We start from the raw sequence: 11,583 nt of genomic DNA on the forward strand, positions 1-11,583 counted from the left end.
ACAGGGACTATGTCCAACCTGATTGCCTTGTAACTATCAAAGAGCTTAGTGCAGTGCTTTGCATATAGTAAGTGCTTAACAGTACAATTTTTTTAAAAAAATAAAAAACTAGCTAGGCCTCCACCACCCAGCCCTTGCTTCCCAGGACCAATTCTTCCAGGTTCTGGAAGGCTGCCAAGTGAACCATGCACTACCATACCGGGCAGTGTGGGTGACGGTTCTCTTAGCAAAGGCCGGTGGAGCATTCGGGCCTCCCTTGCGGGAAGAGCCAGAGGTGCCCATGCTCTCTGTGCGGGAGGAGACAGACAGGTCGAGGAAGGGCAGGGACGAGTTGGGAGAGGCTCACCCTGTTTGGACATCCCCCTTCTGTCACTCTAGAGGGAAAGGAAGCTCATGGAGAGAAGCAGCGTGGCTCAATGGAAAGAGCCCGAGCTTCGGAGTCAGACGTCATGGGTTCAAATTCTGACTCCACCAATTGTCAGCTATGTTACTTTGGGCAAGTCACTTCACTTCTCTGGGCCTCAGTTCCCTCATCTGTAAAATGGGGATTAAGACTGTGAGCCCCCTGTGGGACAACCTGATCACCTTGCATCCTCCTCAGTGCTTAGAACAGTGCTTTGCACATAGTAAGCACTTAATAATATTAATGGCATTTATTCAGCTTAACAAATGCCATCATTATTATTATTATTATGGAGCTAGCTGTACATTGCATCAAGCAAGCAAAGTCTGGAGCATCCAATAGAGCCAGTTTGGTTTTCTGGGGCTTTGGTGCTAGTCATCGGATTTATCGGCTCATGTTGATCGGCAGGTTCCATTCACACTTTCCAGGGGGCCAAATGGGCCCATCCGCAGTGCAGCACGGCAGCTCCAGTGCAGCACAGCAGCCCCAGCAGTAGTAGCCTTGACACTGACCACGCAGACCATCATAGCTCCAAAAAGGATTCGGTAGAACCTTTGACTCACGCCTCAAGCTGTGGGGTGCCATGGGGCACAGCTCCCCCAAGGCCTCCTTCCTTTATGTCAAACATAAATCTCTCCATTCAATTCATGAACAGATGGCATGGTTTTTGTTACCAGATTCATGGATGAGTGTCCCGAGGTGACCCTGGGATACCGGCCATCTCCAGGTCAAATATTATCTCGTGACCATCTGAGCCAACAGGCAGAACTCACAAGTGAGGGTGGGATACTGCCCCCACAACCAAAACTGCTAGATTGACAGCCCAAGCCAGGAATACAGAAGATGTCCCTTGCCCCTGTGCCAATCAAATTAGGTACGGAGGAGGGGGGAGGGCAGAGATTGGATAGACTGAGGCCGGAAGCTGGAATGGCGTAGGGGCACAGGCGATAAATACCTGTTGCCTCTGACCTTCGGGGTCAGAACACCAAGACACGCAGCAGCAGCAGCAGCAACCCACGTGTCTTTCTCTGCCCAGAAGGCCAGATGCCCGCTCTGCAACCAGGACCAACACACTGAGGCAAGGGCCGCGGGACGGGTGAGTGTCTCGTGGGTGGGACCCAGGTGCCCCACTGCTGATGGGAATCATGAGTGGATTCCTCCCATGTAGGGAGAGCACATGGTGAGAACTAGCCGCCCACCATGTGCACGGGTAATGTAATGAATTCTGCCCATGTGGGAAAGTAAGTGGATTCTTCCCGAGTGGGAAGTGCACATGGGTGAGAGCTAGCCACCTCACCCACGCGTGATTAACGTATGATTGTGTTCCTCCCGTGTAGGGAAGCTCTAATACTGCTAATTGATTATATTCCTCCTGAAAGGGAAATTCAATCCATTGCACCTAAACAATTACATAAATTCAATTCGCCTCGCGGAATAAATTTTATATAAAACTCAGGCTTTCTGTCCCCAGCCTCTCTCTCTCTAGCCTCACCGATCACTGAACGAACCTGTCCCCGGACGATGGATGACAATGAGCAGTCAATGCTGAGTCACTATGGGGTGAGTGAGGGGTGTGTGAGCTGGTCCATCTCTTAACGTTAGGCTCAAAGTCAAGGAGAGCAACCGAATCATGGTTCTTTCAAGTGTCCTGGATCACTTTCAGAGACCCAATCCAGGACTTTTCCAGGGAATGGAATCCACCAGTCCACATGGAGAGGAGGTGGCTATGCAGATGGAAATGAATGGATGCAGATGAAAGGTGATCCAGGCTTCTGGAAGCTCACGCCTGACGCACCCCTAGAAACACAAGTTTTAGAAGTGAAAACCTTGGCTGACGGAGCACTGATACTTTACAGTTGGCCTACTTTACTGTAGGCCTACTTGATACTTTATGGTAGGCCTAACCCTAGGCCAGGCCAAGAGGTAGGTCTGGCTTCTAGCCTATTTTACCATCCAGCAGGGCCTCTGGCAGCTGGGAATTAGGAGCGGGCCAGGCCGCTAATGCCGACAGCACCCCACCACCACCACCACTTATTCACAGGGCTCTGGAATGGAGTTGGAACCCACCCAGTAGACTGAGTGGTCAATGGGGCTGACAGCTAAGGAGCAAGAGGAATGGCATTCTCCAGGCAGAAACCCGTCTCAGCATCCTGGCACCCCCGCAGCCAGCAGCTGTCGGGTGGCGGCAGACATGTAGAGTGACCAACAGTCTGGTCTTCCGGGTTTCTGCTCCCCCACTCCCCTGCTGTCTTACCCTCCACCCACGGGGCCCTCTCTGGGGCTGGTGCCGCTGGCTGGGGTGGGCGAAGTTTTTTCCAGGATCCAAACCCTGCCAACCTCTACTCCCTCGCACGCGAGAGGGCGTACTGGGTTTTTCAGCTGGAATGAGACATTATTCCCAATTAGGCTGGCCTGCTCTTGTGGTGAGGTGAACAGAAATGTGTTTTGGTTGGTTGTGACTGATGTTGGTTTGTGTTCCACTGGTGTGTGAATAGAACTGCGGTCTGCGCCAGTATCTGGAGCACATGTTTTCTCTAAGTGGAAAGAGGGTGGAGAGGGGGAATGGTCGCCAGTGCTTAGGTCTCTCAGTGAGGCACCGAGAGGGAAACGTTTTATCGGGGTTGTGTCCCACCCCGTGGGTGTTCGGGCGGCTGGGGAAGACACCCGTCAGGCTCCTCTGCGCCAGGAGAAGGGGAATGGAATCCACCAATCCATGTGGAGAGGAGATGGCGACGCAGATGGAAACCCTGAAAGGCAATCCGGGCTTCTGGAAGTCACGCCTGACGCACCCCTAGAAACACAAGTTTTAGAAGTGAAAACCTCGGCTGACGGAGGACAGATACTTAAGGGTTGGAAACAAATGTTATATTTGGCAAATGGTCTGCGAGTCGAAAAGAACAGAAGCCCCCGGGGAGGCTGGGTTCAAATTCCATAGTGGGATGAACCAGCGTCCCCTCAGTTCTGGCCTACTCGCTTAGGAGCAGTAGGATGGAGAATGGCTTGCCTTTTGATAGCAAGGGACACCCCCCACCTCCACCTCCAGTGCCTTCCCTTAATCCCTGCTCTCCGGGGCCTCCAGAGCCCCTCCTGCTCGCCTCTCTGTTGGTGAGCCAACAGGTCAAACTGAGCACCTGGGTGCTCCCCTGCAGCTGGCCACATGACCACCTAATATTTTCACTCTGCATTGCTGGCCCCAGTTCTGTGCCTCAGTTTCCTTATCTATAATATGGGGATTCAATACCTGTCCTCCTTCCTTCTTAGACAGTGAGCCCCATTGGGGCAGGGACTTGTACCCGAACTGATGGTCTCCACCCAAGCCTTAGCACAGTGTTTGGCAAACGATAGGCTCAACAAATAATATAATTACTAGTAGTCTTACTGGGTGCATCTGGAAAAGAAACCACAAGGAGCAGATGGCTGGCTTCCTCTGGGTCGCTAAATCCCATATGTCCTGGGGAGCCAAGGAGATGGGGCCAGAGAAAGTGTTAGCCAGAGAAAGTGGCGGATGAGGTCTCCCCAGGGCCAGGTTTCTGTCCAGCCCTCTGCAAGTGCTGGAAGAACAGCCCCTCCTGCCCCTCACCTACAGACTAATGGGCAAGGGCCCTGTGGCCAAGGTGTGCATCTACCCCTGGCACAATGATTATCACAAAAATAATAATGGTATTTGTTAAGCACTTACCATGAACCAAGTACTATGACAAGCACTGGGGCAGGTACAAGACAATCAAGTCCGACACAGTCCCTGTCCCACCCAGGGCTCACAGTCTTAGGGAGAGGAAGAACAGGTCTCTAATTCCCTTTTGACAGATAATAATAATAATAATAATAATAATAATAATAATAATAATAATAATAATAATAATTGTGGTGTTCATTAAGAGTTTACTATGTGCCAAGCACTGTACTAGGCACTGGGGTTGATACAAGCAAATCCAGTTAGACACAGTCCCTGTACCACATGGGGTTCACAGTCTCAATCCCCATTTTACAGAGGCACAGAGAAGTGAAATGACTTGACCAAGGTCAAACAGTAGACACGTGGAGGAGTCAGGATTAGAAACCATGACCTTCGGACTCCCAGGCCCGTGCTCCAGCCACTATGCCATTTTGCTTATGATGCTTATGACAGATGAAGGAACAGGTACAGAGAAGCTAAATCACTTACCCAACTGGAAAACGGCAGAGCAAGGATTAACCCCCAGATCCCTGGAGCTCCAGGTCCAAGTTCTTTCCACTTAGACCACCAGGTGCATCTACCTCCCCACCCGGCAGCCTGAGTAGAGGCCCATCCAAGGAAGAGTGGTACTAGATAAGAATCTGCGGCCCTGGAGCAGGAGGCTCTCCCAGGCAGGGCACTGAATCGGCAAGTAATTTCTGGCCTGGATTTTGGTTGGTTTGATAGATCGATTGATTTGGATGAGAGATTGCAAAGAAAATGACAGCTGAATCTTTCCATTCTACCGTGAGGGCTTTAACAGAAGTGGGGAATGGAGTAGAGCCTAGCAAATGGGCAGAACTTGGAGAAAATAATGCATTTCAACCACCAAGACAGTCCTTGCACTGTAGGTCTAAACTGGGAAGGGCTGACTGTGATCTGATTCTCTAGGAAAGTGTAGACGGCCAATCCTGGGGTATGTCAGATGGGATGGGCAAAGTCTTGCCGATCCCCTTCCCCATAGGCATGCTCAGAGACCACTTCTTTGGGAGAGGCTCCCAGGAGGGCGGCTCGATGGGGCAAGGGCACGTGTGGCCCTCTGTCTGCTGCTTTCCTTTCCCATATCCTCCCCCTGGCCTGCTTCAAGAGAAGCAGTGTGTCTCAGTGGAAAGAGCACGGGATTTGGAGTCAAAGGTTATGGGTTCAAATCCCGGCTCCACCACTTGTCAGCTGTGTGACTTTGGGCAAGTCACTTCACTTCTCTGGGCTTCAGTTCCCTCATCTGTAAAATGGGGATGAAGACTGTGAGCCCTATGTGGGACAACCTGATCACCTTGTAACCTCCCCAGCACTTAGAACAGTGCTTTGCAGATAGTAAGCGCTCGCCCCCCTCGCCATCCCCCCGTCTCACCTCCTTCCCTTCCCCACAGCACCTGTATATATGTATATATGTTTGTACATATTTATTACTCTATTTATTTATTTATTTTACTTGTACATATCTATTCTATTTATTTTATTTTGTTAATATGTTTGGTTTCGTTCTCTGTCTCCCCCTTCTAGACTGTGAGCCCACTGTTGGGTAGGGACTGTCTCTATATGTTGCCAACTTGGACTTCCCAAGCGCTTAGTACAGTGCTCTGCACACAGTATGTGCTCAATAAATACGATTGATTGATTGATTGATTAATAAATGCCATAAAAAAATCCTCCCTCTCCATGTAAGACAGACCAACACTCTCCCCACCTTCAAAGCCTTATTAGGGTCTCACCTATCAATTAATCAATCAGTGGTACTTATTGAGCACTTACTAAGCACCACTCTCAGCCCCTCAGCACTTAATCGATTGATCAATCAATCATAATTATAATGTACTTCATCATCATCATCATCATCAATCGCATTTATTGAGCGCTTACTATGTGCAGAGCACTGTACTAAGCGCTTGGGAAGTACAAATTGGCAACATATAGAGACAGTCCCTACCCAACAGTGGGCTCACAGTCTAAAAGGGGGAGACAGAGAACAAAACCGAACATACCAACAAAATAAAATAAATAGAATAGATATGTACAAGTAAAATAAATAAATAAATAGAGTAATAAATATGTACAAACATATACACATATATACAGGTGCTTTGGGGAAGGGAAGGAGGTAAGAAGGGGAGGATGGAGAGGGGGATGAGGGGGAGAGGAAGGAAGGGGCTCAGTCTGGGAAGGCCTCCTGGAGGAGGTGAGCTCTCAATAGGGCCTTGAAGGGAGGAAGAGAGCTAGCTTGGCGGATGGGCAGAGGGAGGGCATTCCAGGCCCGGGGGATGACGTGGGCCAGGGGTCGATGGCGGGACAGGCGAGAACGAGGTACGGTGAGGAGATTAGCGGCGGAGGAGCAGAGGGTGCGGGGTGGGCTGTAGAAGGAGAGAAGGGAGGTGAGGTAGGAGGGGGCAAGGTGATGGAGAGCCTTGAAGCCGAGGGTGAGGAGTTTCTGCCTGATGCGCAGATTGATTGGTAGCCAATGTACTTATGAACACATCTGTAATTTATTTATTTCTATTAGTGTCTGTCTTCCCCTCTAGACTGCAAGCTGCTTCTGGGCAGGGAACATGGCTACCAACCTTGTTGTATTGTTGTACTCTCCCAAGTGCTTAGTATAATGTTCTGCACTCAGTAAGATCTGAATAAATACCACCGAGTGATTGACGAAGGGGACCCTCAGGCAGGCAAACCAGCAAGGAGGCTATTGGAAACGAGATCAGTACTTGGCCCAGGGAGGGTGGAGAGGAAGAGAAGCAGCATGGCTCAGTGGAAAGAGCACGGGCTTGGGAGTCAGAGGTCATGGGTTCTAATCCCAGCTCCACCACATATCAGCTGTGTGACTTTGGGCAAGTCACTTAACTTCTCTGTGCCTCAGTTCCCTCATCCGTAAAATGGGGATTAAGACTGTGGGCCCCACATGGGACAACCTGATCACCTTGAATTCTCCCCAGAGTTTAGAACAGTGCTTTGCACATAGTAAGCACTTAACAAATGCCATCATTATTATTATTAGGAAGCAGTACAGCCAGGAGATGTGCAGGCTGTGTTTGGACCCCGGGCAGGTTTCAGAGCTGGGCTGAAACTAGGCTGGTTGCAGCCTTTGGATCTGCCTGGCAGGGGGTTTTCTCGAGTGTCTTCCCGACCCAGAAACACTCTCATTAGCACCCAGGGCTCGAAGGGGTCTGGTGGGTGGCAAACCCCCTCCGGACAAGTCCAGTGAAGCCAGAGCGCAGTCAGAGACCCACAGATGAGGCCCTCTGAGGGTGCACGTATGGGACACAGAGCTTTTCACCCGGCTCCCACTCCACCTCACAAAACCCAAATTCCATTTAGGCTCATTCTTTTAAATCCAAAAAGACCCACCCACTCCTAATTAAAGCCTTTTAAAAATTAGCATACACACCCAGTATGACGCGTAAACTACACTAGGGTTGTAAGCAACACAAGTGAAAACATCCAAGATCAAAGAGCCCCAAAGAGGCGGCTGGCAGAGCTATGCCCCAAAGTCCCTGATGGGGATGAGGGGCTTCAATGTGGCGCCAGGCCTGGAAATTTGTACCTCGGCCCAGGAGCAAATCTTCTCAAACAGACTATTTTTTTTTTAAATGAAAGAAAGAACTTGCTGCAAAGTTTCTGTTTTCTTATTTTCGCTCTGCTGGCTGACAAGTGACCCTGACTGTGTGAGCAGTTTTAACTGTGTTCTGCTTTGTTTTCATTGGTGGGTTTTCAGCTCAAAATAGAAAGGGTTCCAGTCATTCTGGGGGGGAAATCAACTGAAGAGGCTGGGCATCAGATTTCAGCAAGAGCAGTTTTGAAATACCAAAGATGGGAGACAGCCCACGCCCCCAGCAGAGACAGACCGTACAGTGAAAATGTCGCTGAGGCCTTAATAAGGCCCCGAGACCCACGCCTGCAAAGCCACGTCTCCTAGTTTACAGGGAAAGTCGCTCAGAACACAGCTCGCTGCTGGAGCAGGAATCTGTACCCAATTGTCTGAAGATACTGCGTTCCAGCTTTTAAATATCTTCTGAACATTGATTTCATCTGAGAACTAAAATTCATTTGCTTTTGGAATAGCTTCTTAACTCCATTGTTAAAATAAAGTGAGGTACCCAGATTTAAATTTGGAAAACGTTTATAACCTTATGAAAGTTTTTTCCAAGAGTAACACAGACCAGCTTATATAAGCTTTTTATCTGACCTCGACTTTTTAAATAAAAAAACATGTTTTCAGGGAAACGTGTCTTGGAAAAAAAATATTTTTTTCCCTATGATTCTCATAAAACACCAGCCCATTAAGTCTGGTGTATTCTTATACAGTTAAGCCGACAAAATTCTTCTAAATCTGAAGTTTTTGTTATCAATGTCTACGATGGCACAAAAATTCTTTAATTGTGGGATGTATTTGAAAATCCCAAAGAAACTTTCCAATACGAAAGACTCTAAGTAAATATTCAAACCAAAAGAAATGTTATTAATCACAGTGAAAAGCCTTCTCAATAACAATGAAAACAGATGATTAAGAGTCTTTGGAGGGCGAGTTTTGGAAAGCAACGAAGCAAAATTTCTTGGACCAGCACAGGAATTTTTTGGTCACAAACCTGGGCTCGTGGCCTTCTTATTCCTGAACTTGTACCTACAATCAACTCCAAGGGCCAACCAACGCTCCACCACCCCATCCCCACAGACACCGCCCCAGGTTCTGCAGGCCTCTCCCCAAACCATTCCGTGCCCGTCTCCGTTCCCCTTTCCCCGGCCCCCTCCCTGCCCCTCTCCACAGCCGCTGCCCGCTCCCCTCCGCAGCCCCTACCCACTCCTCTCCGTGCCCCTCTCTCTGCCTTCTCTCCGCCCACACCAAATGTGTCCCCTTGCTGGCCTGGCTGCCTTACAGGGCTGTCACCACCCTCCCTGCCAGACTTCCTATCCCACCCGCCCCCCAGCCAAACAGGACCTCCCCAATCCAACAGCCACATCTTCCGGGAAGCCCTTCCTGAGCCCGAGGGTGGGAAAGGTGCTTTTGGCCCACGAGGCTCTTGTACTCGGGCTCTGGTGCTTTTTTGCCCCCCAAGTCCGAAGGGCGTCGGGGTCTTGGGTCTCCGGGTGGAGAGAGGTGCTCTGCACGGGGACAGAGGAGGCCGTTGCTGGCCGGCGGGTATAACTGCTCAGACGGGAAGCAGGGGAGGGAGACATGTGGGGGCCTTGATGGACATTCGCCATCGCTGGGCAGAAAACAAACTTAGGCACCTCCAACACCACCTCCCCAAGGTGAGCACGGCACGGTGGGCATATGGGAGAAAAAGATTTCCTGGGAACAGGGTTCTCTTTGCACAACGCAAAAATACGCCCTATAGGTTAGCAAGCACCTGACTGCAGAGAAGGTGGGCCTTGGCCACCTCAGATTTGATTATCTGGGTGGCTTGGCATTCTCACATATGTGTCTGACTCCATCGGTACCCAACAGCTCCTACCTTTTGGACCTACAGAGAGCTTTTATTCACTCCTCACGAATAGAGACCAGCTCATTGTGGGCAGGGAATGTGTCTGTTTATTGTTATATTGTATTCTCCCAAGTGCTTAGAACAGTGCTCTGCACATAGTAAGCACTCAATAAATACAGTTGAATGAATAAATGGAGATCAAACCAAGGCAAAGGGCCCATTCTTTGGAGGCAACTCAGGGCCTTGACTTGGACCACACATTGTTGTCACTCAGTAGAAATCCTTTCCCCAACATTTCGATAAGTAATCAAATCACTTACTGCAAGCCAATCCCACTCTTACTCTGAGCCAAACTCTCAGCAGAAATAAACGACATTTTGCAAGGGGGAGAACGGCAGCTTGGGCCACGAACTTCCCTGGACACACACATACATAATAGAGATGCACCGTGGCCTAGTAGAAAGAGTACGGACCTGGGAATCAGATGAACCTGGGAACTAATCCTGGCTCTGCCACGTGTCTGCTGTGTAACCTTGGGCAAGACACTTCACTTCTCTGTGCCTCAGCTACCTCATCTGTAAAATGGGGATTAAGATAATGGGCGCCATGTGGGACATGGACTGTGTCCAACCTGATTAGTTTGTATCTACCCCAGAGGTTAGTACAGTGCCTGGTACATAATAAGCCCTTAACAAATACCATAAAAACCCCTCCCATTGGCCATCCCCATTTCTGAGCCAGATTCTCCCAGGTCTCCTGGAGCTATCCTTGGAGGGGGGGAACAGCAACCTGGGAGAGGCCCAGTTCACTGGAATCACAGCCATGGGTCTGTCCACAGAGGAAAAATACCAAGTGCAGTCTGGAGCCTAGCCTGAATTAGCTCATACCCTGAAATGACCCTCAGCTATGACTTCTCTGGCCATCGCTGGCACCCACTGTGATGTCTGTGTGATTGTACAAAACATAAACAGCCTACAGAGATATTCCTCATCCTGCCTCTCCCCCATATCCCACCTTCTACCACACTTCCTCCTCCTTGCCCCTTTTCCTCCTCACCTTCCTTGGTTTTCAGCTGACCTCAGACCAATAACCCTCTGCACAGCAGCCTCCACATCCTCTCCTTCAATTCTCTCCTTGACCCCCTCCAATATGGCTTCCAACCCTTTCACTGCATAGAAACTGCCCTCTCTAAGATCAGTGACGGCCTCCTTCTTTGCCAAATCCAACAGCCTTTACTGCATCCTAATCCTCCTCGACCTATTCTCTTTTCTTCTGGAACATTATCCAACCTTGGTTTGACAGATGCTGTACTCTCCCGGTTACCCTATCTCTCTGGCTGTTTATTCTCAGTCTCTTTCACAGGCTGCTCCTCTGCCTTCCACCCTCTAACAGTGGGAGTCCCTCAGGATTCAGTTCCGGATCCCTGTCTATTTTCCACCTACACCCACTCACATAACTCATTAACTCACTCACTCCCACAGCTTCAACTACCATCTCTACACAGATGAATCCTAAATCTACCTCTCTGGCCCTGAACTCTGTCCTTCTCTGCAGATTAGCATTTCCGCCAGCCTTCAGGACATCTCTACTTAAATTCATTCATTCATTCAATCGTGCTTATTGAACACTTACTGTGTGCAGAGCACTGTACTAAGTGCTTGGGAAGTACAAATCGGCAATATATAGAGACACAGAGACGGTCCCTACTCAACAATGGGCTCACAGTCTAGAAGGGGGAATGTTCCTTTGACACCTCAAACTTAACATTCCCAAACCATTCCCAAACTTTCCCAAAACAGAACTCCTCATCTTTTTACTTTAACACTGTCCTCCCCTTGTCTTTCCCATCACTGTAGACGTCACTATGAGAGGCAGCCTGGCGTAGTCGATTGAGCAAGAAAACCCTGTGGTTGCCCATCCACCTCTGAACCAGAGACTCCTTTCCACCAGCTTTCAGGCACTAAATCAGTTCTTCCCATTCCTACCTTACCTCGATGTTTTCCTAAAACCCATCCTAAACCCTTTGCTCCTACAACATCAAACTACTCACT

The sequence above is a fragment of the Tachyglossus aculeatus genome, chromosome 8 (assembly GCF_015852505.1).
Source record: "Tachyglossus aculeatus isolate mTacAcu1 chromosome 8, mTacAcu1.pri, whole genome shotgun sequence".
Classification (NCBI taxonomy): Eukaryota; Metazoa; Chordata; class Mammalia; order Monotremata; family Tachyglossidae; genus Tachyglossus; species Tachyglossus aculeatus.